This window comes from Amblyomma mixtum, chromosome 9, assembly GCF_055824585.1.
Source record: "Amblyomma mixtum isolate Tamu chromosome 9, ASM5582458v1, whole genome shotgun sequence".
In the NCBI taxonomy this organism is placed as follows: Eukaryota; Metazoa; Arthropoda; class Arachnida; order Ixodida; family Ixodidae; genus Amblyomma; species Amblyomma mixtum.
Window position 1 is genome coordinate 21893579 of NC_143020.1, and position 22811 is coordinate 21916389.

The window sequence follows — 22811 nt, forward strand, 5'->3', positions numbered from 1 at the left end:
TCCACAAATAATCGGTGGAAAGACGTGCCGAAAGAAACCGAACGCTTGCTACAATCTCTTTGTAGTAACCAAAAGTTCCACCAGAGAGCTCTTCTGTGGATACCACAAACTCCGGCAGCAATCGCCGCAGCTTCACTTGGCACACGGTGCGCAAGAACGGGTCTGTGACGTCGCGAAAAAACAAAAAAACGGTTCACCAGCTGCCTTAAAAAGAGGTGCCCTAGCCCTAGCCCCCCGTCTTTTACCCGCCGGAACAGATTCGTTCTGCTAGAACGTTCCCATTCGGACGCCCATATGAAAACTTCAAAAATCCTGTGTAGCTTCTGAACGTTCACACGCGAGCAATGCAAAACCTTCATCACAAACCAGAGTTTGCTAATAAAAAAAAGATTGCAGACTGTAGCTCTTGCGAAAATTGAAAGGCTGGTGCCTTTCCATTTCCCAGCTCGGTCACGTGCGTCTTTAGTTTGCTCTTTCCAATACTCCTCGCTATCGCGATAAGCATCGAGCGGAACGCCCAAATACTTGCCCGGGTCGTCGCCCGCAGTACGTTGGTGAAATGGTCCGGGTGGGATGGCCACCATCCATGCCAGAGCCCAAGGCACTTGGATCAGTTAACCGCGCTACCTGTGACTTCGCTGAACGCGCGTACACACCCGACAGCTTCACTTATGCTCCCCTGATCAACCGTAAATACTGCAACGTCATCTGCATAGGCCAGCAGCTTAACTTCAGCTGCTTGTAACCTAAAGCCATTAATACTATTGTTTTCTATGATTTTCATGCACAGCGTTTCGATGTAAATACAAAACAAGAGAGGGCTGAGGGGGCAGCCCTGACGCACCGAACGCTGCACGCTAATGGGGGCCCCCAGACTCTTGTTAACAATCAGTCTCGTCATGCTGTTTCGATACGCCAGGGCTACACCCTTACTGATAACTGAACCGACGTTCACATGGTCTAAAACGGTAAACAAAATTTCATGGGAAACACAATGAAATGCCTTTTCGAGATCAATCTGAAGCATCGCTACTCGCCCATTGATGTCGTCACAGCTTTCAAGCACACTGCGCGCTTTGTGAATGTTGGAAAAAATTGAGCGCCCTTTGATTCCACATGTCTGGTGGGGTCCAACAATATTCGATATCACTGTCTGCAGTCTACGCGCCAATACCTTCATAAAAATTTTGTAGTCCACATTAGTGAGTGCTATGGGTCGATACGCTGTAACCAATTGTAATTTCTCTATATCATCCGTTTTAGGTATGAGCACTGTATTCGAGCTTCCGGCCACCGCGCGTGACGGACGCAGGATCATGAGCTCCGGCGGAGCGGCGATAGCGGCACTTGCTGGCCGCGGAAACAGGTTAGCTGCCGACGCAGATCAGGAATATGAAATTGTGTTGCCTACCTTGCCTACAGGACGTGTTGTTCTTAACACGGTGTTTCTTCACGGAGACGTGAGAGCGAGGCCCTACAGGGTGGAAGATTTTCGGGATGCCCTGGCCAACGCTGGTGCGCTCCCCGACGTCGTGGCGTTGCGGGCGTATCAGATTAACCACGTGTGGGCGGTGACGATGAGCACCTCAGAAGCTGCGAAGAAACTTGATGCCTGCAAAGAGCCACCCCACGAATTTTTTGTTCTTTCATGGCATTTATTTACATGGTTTTGTATAGAAAGTACATATATACATATGTGTGTGTACACACACACACACACACACACACACACACACAAAATAACTATTTACAGAGCACCTAGGTAGGCGCTACGTGGCAAAAACATAATAGTAACATATTATAACTAAAAGGCCGGCAAGGATATAGAGCGCATCAGGAGAGGAAACCAATCCGGTACAAAGTCCAATTTTTCGTAAATGTCCGTTACCGGCAGCAACATTCGGCTAAAGTGAATTCTTGTCGAAACAACAGGTTCAACGTTGCGGTCTTGCATGCGCGTTTTCCAAAGGCTATGAAGCCCAATCAGAAGAATCATATGATAGGGGTTCGAGTCAGGTTGGGAAACAACAAGGTAGCACACACTGTAGGAATTTAGAAGAAAATCTTTCTGTAGCGTCCTCTGCAACTCATCCCAAAACAAAATCGTGTCTTTCCAGTCTATAAAACAATGTTCAATTGTTTTCGGCACATTGCATAAGAGACAGTTTATAGAAGACACACAAATGTTTTTCCTATCGAGCCACGTCTTGACAGGTAGAGTTTCAGTGTGTAATCTGTAGAAAAATGTTTCCGTGCAAGGAAAAATTAGCATTTTAAGCACTCGCTTTAAAAAATCATGACCCATGAGCCCAGAGCAAACAGAACGATAAAGTGGGGGTGGGAAGAGCATCGGCATCAAATCCCGGTACACATTTTTGCGCGAAACAGAATATAAGTACTCATTTGAAAACCGAACTGTGAAAAAACACACGGAGGTATAAACTTCCTGCATAAAGCCTAGAAAACGGGATCGTTCGGTAAAATTGGAAGAAACTACTAAGTTCGGAAGTAGAGTCATGAAGTTAACCTGCAAGAATGCTCTAATAATCCGAAGGAAACAAACACGAAAAAAAGAAGAAACGGGCAACCAACTGTCTCACCTACAGGTGCTCTAGGCCCAGGCCTCCTGCACAAACAGGCCTGAAAAGCTTATCACACCGCACGGGCTCAAATTTGGAAGACCAAATGAACGTCGCAAATACACGATGGAAACGCTGTATGTAATGCCTGGCGCAGTGAAGTACCTGGAGTACGTAATAAATCCTTGTTGCCAGAGAGGTGTTCCAAGCCTGGGCGCGACCAAAAATTGAGAGGCGATGCGGTACAAACGTCTGAGCATAACGCTCGACAGCCGGAACTCGCTCTCTCCAGTAATGGGCACTGGATTTGTAGGCATGAAGTGGAACACCAAGATATTTAGGAGGCACACAAGACCATTCTATGCCAGTGTACAGAGGTGGAGTTGTGCCCCATGAACCAAACCATATGCCAGAACTTTTGGAGCGACTCATTTGAGCACCAGAAACGATGCCGAATTGATCTATTTTGGACAACACAACACAATAGCTGCAATGAGCAGCTTGCCCTGCTTCAGATTTACCTTTCGAAAGCATTTGACCGCGTTCACCATTCATTTCTGTTTTCACTTCTAGAGCGAGAAAACGTGGGTTCTACTGTACTTAAAGGGGTGCAACTTTGCTGCGGCAACTGTTCAACACGATTGATCATTAATGGCCAGCTCTCAAACCCAGTGCCAATCCGCTCTTCCCTGAATCAAGGCTGTTTGATGTCTCCTCTGCTTTTTGCTCTTTACCTGGAACCGCTTTGTTTGAGTGTTTTGCGTAACATTATCATCCATGGGTTCCCTGTTTTGGGTAATGAAGTCAAATTGCTAGCATATGCTGACGACCTTGCATTTTTCTGCATTGACAAGCCCAGCATTGATGATGTGTTGTCCACAATAGACCCAACGGCTTTTTTTTTCTTTCATGGTATTTATTTACATGGTTTTGCATACAAAGCATATACATATGTGTGTACACACACACACACACACACACACACACACACACACACACACACACACACACACACACACACACACACACACACACACACAAACAACTATTTACAGAGCACCTAGGTAGGCGCTACGTGTCAGAAACATAATAGTAACATGTTATAACTAAAAGGCCGGTGAGGATATACAAAACCTCAGGAGAGGAAACCAATCCGGTACAAAGTCCAATTTTTGTAAATGTCCGGTACCTGCAGCAACATTTGGCTAAAGTGAATTCTGGGCGAAACAACAGTCTCAACGTTGCGATCTTGCATGCGCGTTTACCAAAGGCTGTGAAGTCCAATCAGAAGAATCATATCATAGGGATTCGAGTAAGGTTGGAAGACAACAAGGTAGCGGTCACTGTAGGAATTTAGAAGAAAATCTTTCTGTAGCGTCCTTTGCAACACATCGGCAAACAAAATCGGTCTTTGCAATCTATAAAACGATGTTCAATTGTTTCAGGCACATTGCACAAGCGACAGTTTCAGAAGACACAAAAATGTTTTCCTATAGAGCCACATCGTGGCAGGTAGAGTTTCAGTGTGTAATTTATGTAAAAATGCTTTCTATACAAAACCATGTAAAGAAATACCATGAAAAAAAGCCGTGGGGTGAGCACCACCATGTTTTTCGTCGGCCGCCACACACCGGTACTTAGGACAGATTTGTTAAATTTTGCGTATGTACGCGTGGTTCGCTCGTGGGGGCCAGCGTCATTGTGATGTTGGTGAAGCAGAGCAAGAGCATCACCAGCATTTATATTTTTCTCGAAATATTGAGGCATACGTGACATGGCCAGTTTCCGATCATACGCGAGCATGGCTACTATACCTACGTGCTGCTATTGCGCCATTCATCGATTCAGATATTGCACCGTCAACGCAGCCCCTCTCCAAATGCCCTGCTGTTTCACCATGCATCATTGTCACGATGTTTTGGTGTAGAATAATCCACCAAATTGATTTATGCTTGCTGCCAATATCTCCTGTGGCTGCTGGAAATAATTCTGTGCGGACAAGTGAACGAGAGTATTGTTGTGCAAGCCACTGGGAGGGAACCACGTACTGTTAATTGAACGATGTACTTTATTCCTGCTGCAGGATAAGAATGTTTTTGAGAACACTAAGGCTCATTAACTGCATAACCTTTCGGTAGACATCACAGCCTCGACGTGGCAAAAGGATCAATGAAGGGACGAATAAAGAAAGAGGCATGGCATAATGAGAGGCTAGTTCATAATTTCGATCACCTGGGGAATTTTGCACGCACTGACTGAACTCTTCAAATATCGAAAAGGGGTGGCATGTGCGTCAGCATACCTTCGTTAAAACTTTCATCGCACAGGATTTCAAACGGTTCTGACGCCAGCGTTTGCACATTAGGCGCTCGTGTACGCCCGTGGTTGCTTCTGGCCGTCACAACTTTGTGACCGTGCTCTTCTTTGCGCTGTTGTTGGGCGATATAATTTTCCGGCAAAATAAAGTATCAGGTGCTGTTGATCTCTGCGTGCAACTGGCTCGATTTTCCCTCGCTTGCTTTGCGCAGTTTTAATAATCTACGGTTATGAACAAATAAGCCCCCCCCTCCCAAACAACACTGTGCTCTGAAGCAAGTGATTTCTTAATTCCGAATATTCAGACAATGGACTGTAGTACATTGATGTAATTCGTCCTCCAACGCATTTTTGAAAAAGCAAAAGATCATAATCACTCAAAGCTCACAGACTGCAATCTACAACTCTAGAAGTCTTCTTTTGCACCGATACTTTAGCAATTTCTGGTAAACGTTCGTCACCTGGTGAACAGTACGCCGCAGAAAATGTTTGCTGAAATGAAAAATTACTAGATTTTCCGAACCGGGTAATAGGCCCACAGCAGCAAGGTGCAAAGACACAGCATGAAAATGGCGTGCATGCGCAGCCCATCTGTTACACAACTTTGTAATAAAAAAGCGTTGGGAATTACATGACATATTCGGCGATGTTCTAAAAACATACTCTGCAGTCGACACCTATGAATCATACGCAAAACATAATATTTACAGTTTTTAAACATGTGTACCAGCGGACTGTACGCCGTAAATCTACCAAACCCTTTGGGCTAGCAGGATGGTTCGTGTTAAAAATGCCAGCACACACAAGAGGAGCACTCGTCCTATGTCCGCACTTCTGTTTGTTCTCTTCGCGCAACCTTACAGCAACTAGCCCACCGTCATCTCCTGTTCGTCTTTTTGGGATAACAAGAAAAACATGAACATTCACAGGCATGTGCCCTGAAAGTAACAAAACATACATTCTTAAGTATTCGTCCAATAACATACATAAATACAGATTAAGATGTACATTCATACGGCTTTGTATGCGAGCATAAATACAGAAAGTTTAACCGAGGTCCCTGCAAACAGATAGAAATCGCAACGTTGAGGGCACCGAGAAGCAAGGGGTTATGCTGTTCATTCAGGTGGGGTGCCGGCTAAGGCCGCCGCCACTGGACAAGAAAAATGACAAGCACCACGAATATAGTCAGCAGCACGGACACGAAGAAGTAGCCCAGAACCACGACCCACAGGGTCTGCCGGGTCCTCGGTTGCGCAGCCTGACTCTGTGGCTGCTGCTGTTGGGATGCTGCCGTGCGCGTTCCAGTGCCTGCGGTCGAGTAACCGCCCGTTGTGTCTCCTGTGGTCGTCGCCTGCGCTGCCGTCCTCCCGGTGGTCATCGTTGCCACTGCAACGTGGCGCCACCTGACAGATGGCGGTAGCGAAGGTTCTCTACACCGCGTGATCCGCTGTGGTCTCCTTGGTTGTTCCCGCAACGCCAGTCGTACAACCCCGAATGCCAAGAGTTCACGGCCATGGTTGTATTCCGACTGCAGGGTAAAATAATGTATACGCGTTCAACACACAAAGAATACAGAGATAAGAAAAAACAGGAGGTATGGATTACAAAAATGATATGTGCTTAACGTAGTTCAACCTAGTAGACCTTAGGAAGCAGGTGCCCATTCTTCAATTAGAGGGGGCACTTAAACTCGGCCTTAGGGTGTGGCTTGATACATTTAGTTAGTTATTGCCCACGCTATGCTGGGTTGGTAAATCCTGCTTAAGATTCATATATGGCGGCGAGTCCTCATATACCACGACCAGCGCAGTGCCGCCGCGATTAAGCGATGCACCACTGCACCGGCAGGGGGCTGTTTCTATCCCAGCCACCCTTCGGGATTTTGCGACCCATGTTGCTCTTCGCGAGCTACCTCTCGCGCAGATAGCAGGACGCTCGTCTGAACTTACCCGAGCTTACACGAGTACCTCGTGTAAGCTCGGGTTGCTAGGCAATGGCACAAGATCGTACGTGCCGTTTTTGCAATACGCTTTTGGTGTTAGCTTGTGGATAAGCGTTTGGTCATCAGCTGTGAAACCGAGCACCTGTGCGAGGGTGGTGCCCTCTGGGTATGTACGCGACAGTTGGCAGCGGCGCGGTGCCATCTGTTGAAGCGCCGCTGAAGCGGTGGCTAGGCAACGGCGACTAAAGGTCGCTTGACAGCCGCACCGCCACCAGCATACCCGACTAGCCGAGCTGGGCTCCAGTGGTGGTGCTTTCGCAAAAAAATGTCGGGTTTTATCAGTAGCAAGGCGTCAAATTTACAAGTGGAACTGGTCAGCCTGAAGCAAGGTTTCAGTCAGAGCAGTGGCTTGCGAGAGCGTACACTTCACTGGTAAGATGACGCCTTTAAGAAGAACCTTGATATCTACCGATAAAGCCTATTTGCAATGAAGCGCATGATTCCTTTCATCATTATTTCCTTTGTTTTCTCTTCTATGACGCACTGGTGCGATTCAATTCTTCAAGACACCATTGTGCGCTTTCCTGATGTTTTGCTCAAGCCTTTCTGCCAGTTACCATACTCTGTTTTCCAGCGCATCTTTGGAGGACGCCTGTCCCTAACACTTCTTTGTTTCGTTGTGCAAAGAAGTTCATTTTCGTTCTCGTACTCTCTCCTGCCTGGACTGCCAGTGGCCGATTGGCAGTATGAAATAAGTAAACGTTATGCGCTGAGAAACTTCTACATCACACTTATGGACGTTATGAAAATTAATGCGCCGAAAAAGATTTATTGCGCACTTGTTTTTCATATGGCTGTGACAAGAGCAGCATTGCATTATGATGCAAAACAAGCTTAAATTCTTAAGGTTTAGTTTCTTTTTCAGAAGACACTATTAGCGTCAAAGTAAACGCCGACAGCGAAGGAAGATATTCGGGGGAGATAATATTAGAGCGGTCGATTTGCACTTCGTAGGAAGGAAGAATGCACTTTAGGTGGGCTAATCTGCTTGGCATGTATTTATAATCCAGTAGTGATTTTTTTGAGCTGATGTTTTAGTTGTGCTCGTCGCATTTCATTTGACGCTCATTAAACAAATCTCTCAAACGATGCAATATAAAGAAGGATAAGACGCACACTTAATTTCTTTCATCAGGTTCGTTCATAACCATCATGGTGTCAAGCTGATCTCACCTGAGCTAGAACTTGCATTCTTTCTTATGCGAAGGACTTGATGCTTAATGTAATTCGCTGAGTGCACAGTCGCGCACATTTGGAGGGACGGAAGAGTAACGGCGCAAAATTACCAGTTCTGGATTTGCAAGCAGCGGAGGCTCTACAAGAAAGGGGACTTCGAGTATTCATTAATCACTTGTGCCATTATAACATCGTAATTATAATCGGCATAATTTGTCCTCTGGCGGACAAGATCTTCTCTTACTGTTATTCAGTTATTCTCGTCTTGCGTCAGCTGCAGCCGCCTCATCTGCACTAACTTGCTAGTCTGGTACTTTCCCCTGACACGAACTTGGGAGAGTCTTTGTCAAAACTAAACATTACAAAGGAGCAAAGCGTCCTGCGCACATACAAACAAGGAGGAGAAGTGCGCACAAGTGCAGCAGCTATTGTTACTTTGGAATGTTTAGTTTTGACGACGTCTCGACCAAGCTGCTTGCGTACTTTTCTTGTCCTAAGGGAACTTAGTGGAGGCTGCGTGCCTTTCGTGAGCACTGTGGAGCCGATCACCGACCAGCGGCGCCTCCAAGTCCTGACTGAACACGAGGAGTGCCTGCCAGAGCTCGATGGCACGATCCCGAGACGAGGTATCGGGGCAGGCCCCGGTACAGATAGAAGAAGGCCATTGTCCCTGCTTAACGGTGGCCAGGGCTCGAAGTCGAGATGGTGTGTAGCGAGGACATTCCCAGAAGAGGTGGTGCAGATACGCACGGCAGTTGCACGTTGGAGCAGGAAACAGATACAGGTGGCGTCGTGCCACCCCGATGAAAGCGGTTCAACAAAAAAAGGGTAAGAAGGGTGCCTGTTTGAATCCGCCGCAGCAGGACCGATTCTCGTCGCGTGAATACCATCGGGGGAGGCGCAGGTATAGAGAGGGGGTATCCCACTGCCGTGAGGTAAGCGGTGCGATAAATTTTCATCACAACGCATCGTCACAGGACTCGCGTCCTCATAAGACGCATCATGGCAGGACTTTCGAGGTACACACGCCTTGATGCGCTCAAGAGCTGCAGCAATCTCAGTGAACTCTCAGAGCCTCTCGACATGCACACCCACACGCAGCGGACCAGACTGTTGCTCCTCGGGCACGATGTACACAAACTGTTTTCTTGCCCAGCAAGAGGCCACCATAAAAAACCACGCCACTGACTGAGGGAAAGCTACTTCCAATACATATCCATGCGCATCACCAAATGCGGCACCGGGCTTGTGCCAAGAGCCACGTTAAGACTATGAGCTCACTCCCCTCAACCGAACGCGTTTGTACACGGGCGCTGCATTCCCTGCAGACGGCAGCGGCCACACTTACAACGCCACTGCATGGTACGACCAGACAACCGAGAGTCAGGGCCAATGCCACCATACATCGCCAGAAGCGCCATTCAGTCATCTTAGACGGCCATATTAGACTACTTGGAATCGGCTCTCGCAGTTTCTTCTGAAACTTACCCCATCCACTATCGTGTGTACACGGATTTTCAAGCTGCCCATCGGGCAGGCGCCAACATTGCTTATACGGACCCTGTAATGCAGAAGATAAGGCATAACGCGCGCCTACTTCGAAAACGCGGTCAGCACGTTAGCATCCATTGGGTCCCCGCGCACTGCGGTATCCCTGGAAACGCGAAGACTCATAGTCTAGCACGCGCTCATCTCTCTACCCTGCTAGCCAGAGCTTCCGGTTCTCTTCCTCCTTTCGTCGCTACAAGATAAATTGCGGTGACAATCGCACCTGCTGGGTCTTCCAAGCCCAGAGCAAAAAAGCCGTTTTTTGCGTTTTGATGCCGGCCCTTTCAACATTGTCAAAGGAGGTGTCGCATTATCGTGCCCGCACTCGATGATGCCCAGCCTTGATCAGCTGGTCAACCGATTGAAGACGAGCGGCTATACAGGACAGTTTCTAAGCAGCTTTGCGGTGTTGAGACATATCGAAGGCTCCAAAAAAGGAAATTAAAACAAGCTATGAAGGACGTCCTGTTGTAGTGCCGTATATTCACAACACCTCTCAATGAATTGAGAAACCAGGAATGGACAAGAAAGTGAACGAACACGTAACACAGAAAAATAAACGCGGGTGTGGCGCCAGACCCTATAAAACCTACATTCACTGCGACGAGAACGTCATTTACAATATTCCTCTTATCTGTAAATGGACATACGTCGGCCATTAGGGGCGTGCATAAACAAGAGACCAATATAGCACTAGAGGGCCTGTAAACTAGCCGCAAACTCTAGAAGTCTGCACCTCACTGGAGCAATGCGAATGCATTCTATTACTAAAAAGACAAAGGTTAAAGGTGGAACTCAGACCATGAAAGAAGACTCATTATTGAGCAATTTGCCATGAAGATTGCACCAGATAACCAATGTGAGAGTGGCCTTGCGCTCATTTTAGGAACAACCGAATTTCACTATCTGAAGGAGCGCAATACTGAGGTTTTTGTAATTTGCACATGTGGGCAAAAAATGTCTTTTTATATATTTTTTTTGAGCGCGAAGGCGCGGATCTACAGATCTACTGCCCATCATGTCGCGCAGGGTTCGACGTTGTGGTTGTGGTATGTTTTATGCTCATGTCCCTTGCTAAAAATAAACAGCTGCACTTCGGCGTGTGGGTGTGCGTGCGCGCACGAATATGTGTTTGTGTTGGGTTTTATGGCACACAGGTGTGTGTGTGTGTGCGTGTTTTAGTTTGGCTTCGTTTACTGGATTTTACATCCCAAAACCATTCAGGCTGTGAGGAACGTCGCAGTGAAGGACTCCGGAAATTTCGACCACCTGGGGTTCCTTAACGTGCACTGGCATCACACAATACTCGGGCCTCTATAATTTCGCCTCCATCGAAATTCGACTGCTACGGCCGGGATCGAACCTGTGTCTTCCGGATGTGCAGCAAAGAGGCATAACCACTGAGCAACCGCGGCGGGTGTTTGTGTGTCTGTTCTGTGTCAGTTGGCGCTTTCCAAAACCCTCACACTCAAATAATTGTTGCATACTGGTGAGTAATGTTGGCGTTTATTTTATCTTTCACAACTTCACATTCATTGTGTTTTCGCCCGTGGCGCCGTTGCCTGCAGATGTGTAAAGCCCCTCGATAAAGCAAAAGTAAAAAAAAAGACCTTTGAACTTTACGCCTCTTCTCCTCTCCTAGCGCCCCGCCGGATATTCGAGCATTCCATTGGCCGAGGCAGCGCGCGCTCTTGGCTCCGCAGCAGACGCCGGCGCCATTGTCTGGGTCGAAATCGCGCTTCGTTTTCTTTTCATGCGACACAGTTTTCGCTGGAAGCATTTCGCCAGCTTGGACGCTTTTCACGCGCTGCAGCCCTCGCCCTAGCGCATACCCAAGGGAGCATCATTTTCAGCGATTCCAAAATGGGTATGAATAATTTCGCTAAAGGGCGAATTACAAACATCTCCCTTAGAATCCTTAACGTAACCAAATTCTCACCAAATTATTCCCAATTGATATGGGTCCCAGCCCATTCGGGGAATCCGGGGAACGAGGCAGCCCACAATAAAGCCCGAGGTTTCGTCGACCGGGCAGTGGATGAGTCTGGCTCCCTGAATTTCACGAAGGACTCCATGATCACATATCATGATCTCACCAATCATTTTAAACTAGAGAGGAGAATTTTCCCCCTCCAGACAAAAGACTTACTAAAGAACAAGAGGTTACGTGGCGTCGTCTACAGACGAGATCGATACGCACCCCATCAGTCCTCGCGCACATTTATCCAGATCTTTACAACCCAAACTGCAAACACTGTGGCCAACGTGCTACCTACGATCACATCCTGTGGGACTGCAAAATAGAGCCACCTCCGGGTGATCTAGTTACAGCTCCTTCTCTCGAGCGGTGGGAGACCGTGCTGGCTAGCTCTGACCCCAGAACGCAAGTTTTGGCGGTGGAGTGGGCTGACAAAGTCGTCGAGGGCTATGTACTCTCGACCACTTAACGCGACCTCTTGCCAAGCTCTTCCCGGCGAATAAAATGTTTTACAATCAATCGATTTCACGCGCTGCGGCGACGCCGAGCATCTGTTGCACTTACGGGTGCAACGACCGATGTGACATTCCGTCCGGAAAAACAAAGGCGTCTCGCCGAAAGGTCTGGCTGCATAAGAGCGTTGGGAGCGTCTGGTAGCATCCCCCTGAATAGGTGCCGCCACCGTCGGCTTTCGGGGAGAGCCCAGAGAAGGAGCGCCGGCATAGACAACTCCCTTAGTGAAACTAGGAAGAGACCTACCACATTATTCCTCGACATACAGCTTTCGGACAATGTACTGAGTCCAAATTTTTTGGCTGCCACCTTCAAGTCTTCCCTGCTGCACATTCTAGGTGCGTCTTTGATCTTCCAAAGCCTTGGAGCATCTGGAGCACGTGAACGCAGAGTATCGGAAGCAACAGCTGGTGAGTATTGACTACTACTTCAAGTTCTTTACAGCGTTGCCAATTTTAGCGAAAACACTTATTCGAACGTTATGTATGCAGTTGTTAATTTCATGCATGGCAGCAGCAGAAATAATGTTACAACTTTCTTGAGGGACGTTTAAATGACGTGAAGTCAGCCGAAAAATGATTGACGAGTGTTTTATTTTATTGGCGCAAGTACACCTACGTAAAACAAACAACATTAAGGGTAAAGAGTTTTCACGATGTGTGTAGCTGTCTAAGGCCACTTTTTTACAGGTCATGATCCGTTTCAAGTCGAGACCTGAGGTACTGTAGCCTAATAAAGAAAAAACTTGTGTCCAGTTGAGAATGGTGGATGCTATGATGTTTCCGAGTTTTGAATCCCGCGGATCAAAAAAGCTCGAACCTGTGGGCGAGTGTTATAAAACCTCCCTCATACTGAAGCCACTCAAGATTTTTTATGTGTATTTATTTGTCACATTACCCACAGCGCCTTTTTTCATTACAGTGGGGGGAGACAGTTACAACATAATCATGCAGCTAATGACAGTAAAAAGGAAAAAAAATGCTTACAGAAAATACATTGCAGTGTAATTTTACACAAACGAACACAAGCATAAAATTACAGCACAGCGGCAAACTATTCATTAGAATTTCTAAAAAAGCTACTTCCTGTGGGTACTTTTTCCAGTCATTTATGGTTTTTGGAAAAATTGATGTTTTAGAAGTCAGTTCGGCATTTAAGTTCCTTTACTTTGAAAGTGTGGTCCCTCCTTGCAGATATATGGTCTGGCAAAAATTAATGCTCACAATCAATGCCTGTTTCAAAATAGTATATATTATAGAAGAATTTCAGTCTCAGTACGTATATGCGCCTCTGCAGTGAAATCAATTCAAAAGACTTCTGCGCTGCTGATACATCAAAATTTCTGCTGTAAGTATTCAAAACAAAACGGACAGCTACGTTTTGGATGTTTTGTAATTTATCAACATCATTTTAAGTTTTAGGGTCCCATACTGTGCACGCTTACACCAATATAGGCCTTACATTAGTTATGTAAACTCCTTTAGTATCTACCTACCATTTTTCCCGTAGAATTAATGTGGACTACTGAAATATCAGCAATCATTTTCAGTCCAACTTTGGATTTTGCATACTCTACATTTGGACAGGGGCATTGATTCGCTAAAGCATAATTTCCAATAATTTGTATTGCTCCGTACATAGTTCTGCGTATCTAATGGTGGATATACTGTAATTTTTCTCTAGCATGTATGGTTGAAGCTGTTACTAATGTTAGTGGCTATTATGAGAGCTAAACAGGTAATTTTTTATTTCTTCGTTCTTTATTACAAGAAGGCGTGGGTAACGAAATGGATTTCTGGTACTTTGCAGCTACATGTTTTAACCCTATAGCCTCGTATTTGTCAGGTTATCTCTGCCCTTCGAACGTGGCGAAGCTTCAGAGGCCCTGGCAAATGCTATGAAACGATAGTAGTTTCTAATATAGGCTATTCGTTTCCTTTGGGTTTGGTATCGTCCGTCTAATTGAGGAACGAAATCCTACACCCTTCTTCATCGGAAAAATAGAAGAAAAGGACGGAGAAAACAAATGCAAGCGGAATCTAATTCCCCAAACATACATAGAATAACTGCTTCTCTGGCGCGTGCCGCTGATAACACAAGATAACCAACTACTGGTTTTAAGAGACTAACAGAAATCAGCCTTCTTTATCTTATTATCTTGGGGTATCGTGTCGAATAACATTTGCCTTTCATTATTTAATGCTTTTTCGTTCTTCAAAACAAACTTTTTTTTCATATGCAATCGCTTCTGGAGGAGTACTTTCTGATGGTTTCCATATTATTACTTATACCGCACTTATGCGTATATCTGGCACTGAAGGCCACGCAAAGTATATTCACTCAATATATTTAGGTACTGTTACTCATGATATTTTCACGTTTAACTAACCAATCGTACCTTATGAATTCGATCTGTACACCGACGCGATTTGTCGATGGATGTAATACGTTCTAAAAACAAATGTTTCCAAAGCTAATTCAAAACAAAGTGGTCGCGAAAGTTGTCCCTCCCACTGAAATATAGTATTCGTCTAGGTGTACTCCATTGAATCGTTCGCAAATCAAGTTATTTGAAAACAAATTATCTGCCAAAGAGTTGAAATGTAAATCGGCCAGTCTTACGGCGAAAATAGCCCAGGAGAAGCCGCATGTAAACAGGCTAGGAGGCTTCAAAATCAACAGCGTGTTTAATTATCTTCGGTACAATTTACCATGTGGAAGAAAAACATTAAAGATTACTTAAGATAAAACGCCGTGCTAAATCCAGGAACAGAAATATTATTTGCTCTGTGTGTTTGTAGCCTTCTACAAACGATTATTAGGGGACGAAGAAGCTGCGGGAAAACAGGAAAAGAAGTGTTAGTGATTGAAAAAACGAACGCAAGCAGAAATAAGAACGACAAATAAGCAGCTTTAAAGCGCTTTGCCTACATCATATCTATTCACCATGATACAGATCTCATTTTCACCATCTAGCTAGGTAATAATTAATATCAAAGAGGTATTGCGCGTCTGGGCGCTCCAGAGACGAGGCTGAGGATGGGAAGCACGAGGGAACCGATGTACGGAATTGTTTCGCGAGCAGCTATCGCGTTCAAAACAAAATCTCCAGCTTAGAGGCTCTAATATAGAAAGTTGGAATTATTTGCTAATACCTACGTTTTTTTTTTAACGCACAGCCACCTAGAGGCTTCCCAACAACGAACGAATGCATGGCTGAAAAACAGAGCTTGCAGAACAGTTAGGTGCTGTTCTCGACGCCCTAGCACTGCGTTTGACTCAGTGGCTGAACTTTTCGGCGCTTATTCAAGTATAAGGGGCGTTCGAGAGAATTCGTCCAGTCCAAAGGGGCCATTAGAACAAAATTTCAGCATACGAAAGTTTTGTTTTATTTTGCTGTCATTGAATGGTGGCCGCTACTTCCCTTTGGTACCTGTGAACTGGGCTCACCAGCAGCAGAACGAGACAGCTGCTAAGACATCAGAAATGACCCAGTTGAGAAATTTCATCGAACTTTTGCTTGGTATGGCGAGCATTTAAGCCGTAATGTCTGTGTAGAGCGCTCTACGCTGCTAAGCTCAGAAAAGCGCGCAGCTCTTTACAGCCGATAATGATTTGAAAATGCACAAGTCTGGCTTACATAAAAGTATCAGCGGGGAATTTACTCTTTCAAAGAATGCTGCTCATTTGGGCACTGCATGCTGCTGATACTAAATACGATTCTTGTTTTCCAGAAACGTGCCTACCGACTTTGAGTTTCCACGTTTTGCGGCAGTGAATGTGCGTTAATCTACAGGTGCAGGCCTGGGCCTTAAAACGTACCATAAAATCCACCTCATTTCTCAAAAATAATTTTAAATCCGAATTTTGCCTAACCAGAAATCCCATTAAAGAAACAAGAAAAAATATTTATAAGTAACACGTTGATTATATAGGATTATTAGAGTGTGGTGCCAACGCATGTCTGTATGGAAGTGTTTGCGGGGATATACCCAGGTTATTGACCTTTTGACGGGCACTTTTCTTTCTTAATGCGTGAAGTTCAATATGAATGGACTTGTATTTGGATGGAGGCGAAATTCTGGAGGCCCTTGTACTGTGCGGTGTCCGCGCACGTTAAAGAACCCAAGGTGGTCGAAATTTCCGGAGCCCTTCACTACGGCGTCCCTCATAGCCATAGTGGCTTTGGCACGTTAAACTTCCATAAACCAAAAACCATTTTAATCAAACAGAGAGACGGGTAGCGTTGTTTATCTCCTTGGCTTTTCCGCATAAGTGTTGGTTCCTTTTCTTGCTGACAATTACTTATCTTATTTCCAGGCGCCTTTCTTGGCCAAACAGTAGTGCACGGCACAGTGTTCAAGCTTCTAATGCCAGAAGAACCCAGTGTCACCTAAAGAGCCTGTTCCTGATCTGGAATGAAAATTTGTGGAAGGTATTTTTGCGACAACAGTTTCAGAAAAAAATCCAGTCATTCGTTGACAGCTTGTGACAACGTAAGGAACATTACGTATATACCCTGTAGAAATGAACTGTTATTCTGTACTCTGGTATAATTTCTGCTTCCGCGGCGAGCCTAGCGAAATCTTTGTACATCGGCCGCATTTTTGACTCAAAATGTGTCAGCGCAGTGAAGAGGTCGGCAATAATTGCCCGAATGACTCTAGCCTCGCAGTAAGAAGCACCGACAGCTCAGTGCATCCTCACTGTGCAAACATTCATGGGAAAAATAACGAAGGAAAGAGTTGTCAGGACTCCGAAGTCGTCGCCCCTTTATTGAACTCGCTGCATATAAGCCAAGTATATTTCCGAACCGGAGACGGACTGGCCTTTGGTCGACTGCATGAATATTCTTCAAGGAAGACTGGAGACAGCAGTGAGGTTGGAGAACGAAATACTTCGCGCTTCAGAAGCGTCTCCAGGTTGACAAGAACAGTGTCAAGTGCTTTTTTATCACAGGCACCAGGCCGCGGAGAATGCAGATCCAGGCTTAAAACTCATTGGAATGACGACATCAACGCAGAACGTTGGGCGGAGTGTGCTTCTGAAGTGCACCTGTCATAAAGATGGATTCACAAGGTCTCCGCACTTGTCGCTTCATTCGTGATAGCGGAGTTGCGGCGGTTTCTAGTGAACACGATGATCGTGCTTCGGGTGTCGTACGTAACGGGAGTGGTGGCACATTTCGCGGCTACAGGCTTGCTATGCTTTCTTCAGTTGCGGCAGTACATCGAACCGTTTCTTGACGGCATACCCAGTGTCCGCTACAATGTGCTCCTTGGTGCATTGGCATTACCACACATTCCGTGGTTAAGAACGCATGTCCTGCCTATGGTTTTGTGTGCGCATGTGTTGCTGGTCTGGTTTTCAGGCATTTTTCTTCATTGGACCATGCTGGCAGTCGCTGGTTTAGTAGGCCTTGAAACTGTGATTGCGACACTGGGGTCTCTGCTGGAGCTTATTGTTTATTACTCTATCGTATCCTTTTTAGTTGCTGGCTGTTGGTCAGATTGCAGACAGTACATCAGCGCGACACGAGGTTCAGCGATCGCCCTTATCGGGAAACTTCTAAGAACAGTGTGCATACTGTATCTTATCGAGACAAATGGTTACGCCAAATCTCTCATCACCTCTTTGATTCAGGAGGCTCTGTGTGTTTTTACTGGTGGTGTTGCCCTCAACAACTTGCCTAACCAATGTGGAAAATTGGTTGACCAGTCTTTGCGTCTGTTGAACAGAAGAATGAGTCCTATAGAGTAAAAGACATACTGGGAACTAATTTAACAACCACTACAAAATAAAAAAAGAATTGCTACACACTATGTTTTTACCTTAATTCTGAAATATTTGATCCACTTCTATTAAGCAACGCAATCATTTTCCACATTTTACAATTGAGGTTTCTAGGTTGAAGGGGCCAGAATGTAAACAAGTCCAGCTCCGAGACAAATTTCCTGGAGAACCAATTATCTGACGACAACCGGTGCGCAGTAAAAAAGGTATGCTTCTATGGAGTTAAATTTAAAAAAAGGAATGGCGGTGTATGATGGGTAAGGAATCTTTTGTCAATAACTGTATATATGACCCCTATTATATATTTCAAGGTATTGTGACCTGTTGCCAAAAAGCTGGTTTTGAGTCTTGTCGCAAAAGTCCTATCCAGCATCAGTAAAGTGTTTGTTATCGAGGACTCAGCTAGCTATTCGCTATTAAACATTACTACTGCGTGGAACCCTGCGTGTAACAGGAGGCGACAAACTGCGCTTCTTGAAACAGCGCCCTAGTGATCCTAAAAGGAGACAACGTGGTGTAGAAAGTGCCTTTAAGAGCAGCAGCAGTTCACCGGATGCCGTATTATTGTATTTTTTATTACGTGCTTATTACATCGTCTAGAACTTTAAAGAAGCAAGCGTCATATACACTTCGGGAACGAGTGATCCCAAAATGCGCAAATTCAAGGGTGAGATGAGGCACATCACAGTACTCCGATCGGAAAGGCCAGAATAAATTAAAAATTTGTGGTCACCAGCGTCACCGACTGTATTGTTTGTGAAATTCCAATTGCATTTATCCTAGTGACGCACTTTTGACGTCTCTGGGTGAAAGCATTGTATCATGAAAGGTAAAGTATGGAAGGTTGGTTTGGTTGGTTTATGGGGTTTAACGTCCCAAAGCGACTAAGGCTATGAGAGACACCGTAGTGGAGGGCTCCGGAAATTTCGACCACCTGGGGTTCTTTAACGTGCACTGACATCGCACAAAACACGGGCCTCTAGAATGTCTCCTCCAAAGAAATTCAGCCGCCGCGGCCGGGATCGAACCCGCGTCTTTCGGGCCAGCAGCCGAGCACCATAACTACTCAGCCACCGCGGCGGGGCTTAAAGTATGGAAGATAAGTTCTCAGACCTTTAATGCAGCAGAGTTGTGAAAGGGAAATAAAAAGCACCCGCAATCACTAACACATTCCTCGACATGATACGGACTAATTTTAGCTTCCTCGAACATTTTGATAATTGATTTGTCTTGTCGTATTGCAGTCTTCGTTTCTCAATTTCAGCTGGAAAGAAAAAAAAACACAAAGGAATGGTATCATTAAGCAGCATTTCAGGTACTTTGAAAACAGCCTTAAATACGCAGTAAGTACCTCTGAGCTTCAAATCGTAGTATCTAATAAATCTTTCATAGGCAGAAAATGAGAAAGCACAGGAAGGTGGATAAAAATTTGTGTCGTAAGCAGAGGTTGCTTCGTAACGATAATAATTTAGAAAATTTGAAGCATTGTCCGCTCGGACAAAGCAAATTTCAGTTGTAATTCAGCGCTTTCGTATTTCTGCCTTTCTTGCGTCTTTGTTTTTGGACTATAAAACCACGCCGTGATAACCTGAATCTAAACGGGAGGACAAAACCCAAATCAACAATCGTAACAAATAAAAAAGGAAATGGACCAGCGCTGCTCGGAGCTACTTTGCTTCAGAGGTGTTCAGCTGCATATAAGGCTTCCAAGAAACATTTGTTCAGATCACTTTACAAGTGGACAGGGGTAGTTGGCGCGCCTGCATTAGTGAATTGAACATTGAGGATCTGCCCTGCTTGATTTTTGACCCCGACAACCTCGAATGGCTGGTCGGCCAGGTCAGAAGGAATCACCAGCCAACGGCTTCCTGACAGTGAGGTCACCGCTCTGTCTAGTCCAGTGGTGAGTAACATTGTGTTGATCATGATGATTTTCTCTCCTTCTGACAGAAGTAATATCGCGTTAAATATGAGAGAAAGCACGCAGAAGGGACACACACCATAGAGCTAGTGACTGATTTTTTATTGAAAGGAAATGCTTAAAAATCGTTTGGGAGATCTTTCAACTTGGCTACGTATTAATGCACTGCAATCCCTATTCCTCGCCCTCACAACCAATATAACGTCCACCAGCTCAAGATACTCAGCTCCAAACGGAAAATAAAGAGCCAGAGGGCGCAATATATTTGTGCGTCATAAAGACGCGAAAAACCCACTAGTCGGTGTTTATTCTTGTTAATGAAAGGTGAAAGCTAAATGTCGCACACGCCTACGTACCTACATCCAGTGGTGATGACCAGATGCTCCAAGAATAGCAGGGGGGATACATTAGTACAGGTGTGAGTTTGAAATCATCTACGGATCATGAATGGGTTCTTCCGGAAATGATATAGGAGGAAATGGACGTGCAAGAGCCCCAATGGCGAGACTAAAAATGAAATAGACTTCATACTATGCGCTTACACAGGTATCTTGCAGGACGTGGAGATGCTCGAAAGGGTGAGTTGTAGCGACCACAGAATGGTAAGGTGTGGAATTAGCTTAGACCTGGAGAGGGAAAGGAAGAAATTATTGAAGTGGAAGCCCATTAACGAGTTAGCGGTAAGATGGTAAGTTGATATGCTCAAGATACCACTGCAGAACAGATAATCGGTTCTGAGGTAGACGATGTTAGTCTTCAGTATATGAGGGCTAATCTCACGGCTATAATACCGGAGTGTGAAGTAGAAGCAGGTGGTAAGAAGGTTCGATAGAATACCGGCAAGCTATCTCCGGAGAAGAAAATTATCCTTAAGAAACGCCAGAGCATGAAAGCATCTAACCCTACGTGGAAATGGAACTGTCAGAGCTATCAAAGGTAATCAATAAGCGCAAGGTAGCCGACATAAGTAAGTTTTATGTGGAGAGAATCGAGCATGCTCTAAAGAACGGAGATGGCCTAAATCAGTGAAGAGGAAAGTACGCATAGGTAAAAACGATATGTATGCGCTAAGAGGCAGAGAGGCCGATGGCATTAGCAACATGTATATGGTAGTTAAAGTAGTCGACGAGTTCAATACAAATATATACATTAGCTTATGTAATCAAAACCTTAATCAGAGAGGCAGTAACGGGCAGTAATCGGTCATCCCGCTAGCAACGAAACAGGAAGTAAAGAAAGCTTTAGGAGCAACGCAAAGGAGAAAATCCGCTGGTGACTATCAGGTAAAAGCCAGATCTCTTGAAGATTGGAGGAGTGTGGTGGTGGTGGTGGTGTGACACTTTTATTAGAACATCCTATCTATTAGGCGTTCAGTACGTCCTGGGCCAAGGCGACGAGGGCACGCTGTAGCCTGAGGTCCAGGGAGGCGAGCCAGATGGCCCACGGTGGGGAGGGGGGGGGGGAGAATAGGCGGGGGAGTGGAAGGCTGCGTGCCACTGTGTAAGGCAGTGTTCTATGTCTGCATGTTTGTGTGGACAGTTTGGACACTGAGGTGTGGTAGTGTTCCGGTATAAAGTTTCGCTGGTGTATGTAGGAGATTAAACTGTATTCGGCGAAGAATTCGAGATTGTGCAAGAAAAACTAGCCCCCCTGTGTACGCAATGCCTTATGTCTTCGAGCGTAACGGAAGCTTGCATGGACGCTAGCATTATCGTAGTTGCTCACCAAAGAGTTGAGAAAATGCAGACCGATCTGGTGGCAGTCCTTTAGATACAATGTATTTACTATGGTAGTCGCAAATATTACGAGGAAAACCTTAGACTTGAATCTACCATATCAACAGGCAGGCTTTCATAAAGGATACTCAACAATGAACCATATTCACACTATTAATCAGGTGATACAGAAATGTGCAAATTAAAACTAACCCCTATAAATTGCGTTTGTTGATTATGAGAAAGCAGTTTACTCAGCGGCAACCTTAGCAGGCATCCAGGCATTCCGAAAACAAGGTGTGAAACTGACCTATGGGAAAATAGTGGTGGATACCTGTAACGAGTGCATAGCTACCGTAGACCTTTATAAAGTCAGTAATCAAATTCAATAAGGAAGGGTTTCAGGCAGCTAGACGCGATCCCAGGAATTCTGTTAACTGCCTGTTTACAGGAGGTATTCCGAGGCCTGAAATGGTAATAGTTGGGAACAACAGTTAATGGATACTGCCTAAGTAATCAGCGATTCACTGATGACATTGCCTTGGTAAGTCACTGAGGAGATTGGCTACTTAGAGCAGGTAGCGACCACTGATCCGGATCATGAGAGGGAAATAGAAGAATATGAATGGGGTGGAGCGCATATGGCAGCTTTTCTCAAGAACTGAATGTCAATTTACCAATATTCCTCACGAGAAAATATACAACAGCTATTGTTACCTGTACTGAAGTACGGGACAGAAACTTTGAGGCTAACGAAAAGGATTCACCTTAAGGAAAGGACAGCGAAGTGTGCTATGAAAAGTGTGGAGGGCGCCTCGAAAGGGCCCTCGACCACATTTATTCGAGGGCTGCCGGAAAGGAGGCAGTGACGGAGAGGCAGCGGCAGCGCCCGGCCGGAGCCTAGTTCACAGAGTTCTCTTTGATGATGATCTCCTCAGGCTGAATCATCATCAAAGAGAACGCTGGGAACTAGGCTCCGGCGTTCTCTTTAGCGCGGCCCCACCGCTTCGTCTTCCTTGCGTGTGCTGAAACGGTGGCACTACAAAATAAAAATGATAGGTGTAACGTTAAGAAAACGGAAGCAGGCAGTACGGGTGAGGGAACAGACGCGGGTTAATGACATCCTAGTCGAAATCAAGAGGGAGAAATGTGCTGTGGTTGAGCGGCGTGGATTCCAAGAGAAGGCAAGCATAGCAGGGGACAGCAGAAAGTTAGATGTGCGGATGAGATCAAGAAGTTCGCGGGAGTACGGTAACGCAGTTTTTCA

The 22811-nt window shown here is 45.5% G+C and overlaps 2 pseudogenes; one reads left to right on the forward strand and one right to left on the reverse strand.

Moving 5' to 3' along the window:
* Nucleotides 1–1804: 1804 nt before the first annotated feature.
* LOC149328472 (uncharacterized) lies at nt 1805–3113 on the reverse strand (annotated as a pseudogene).
* Nucleotides 3114–6006: 2893 nt separating this feature from the next.
* LOC149328473 (uncharacterized) lies at nt 6007–9828 on the forward strand (annotated as a pseudogene).
* The last annotated feature ends 12983 nt before the right edge of the window (nt 9829–22811 follow it).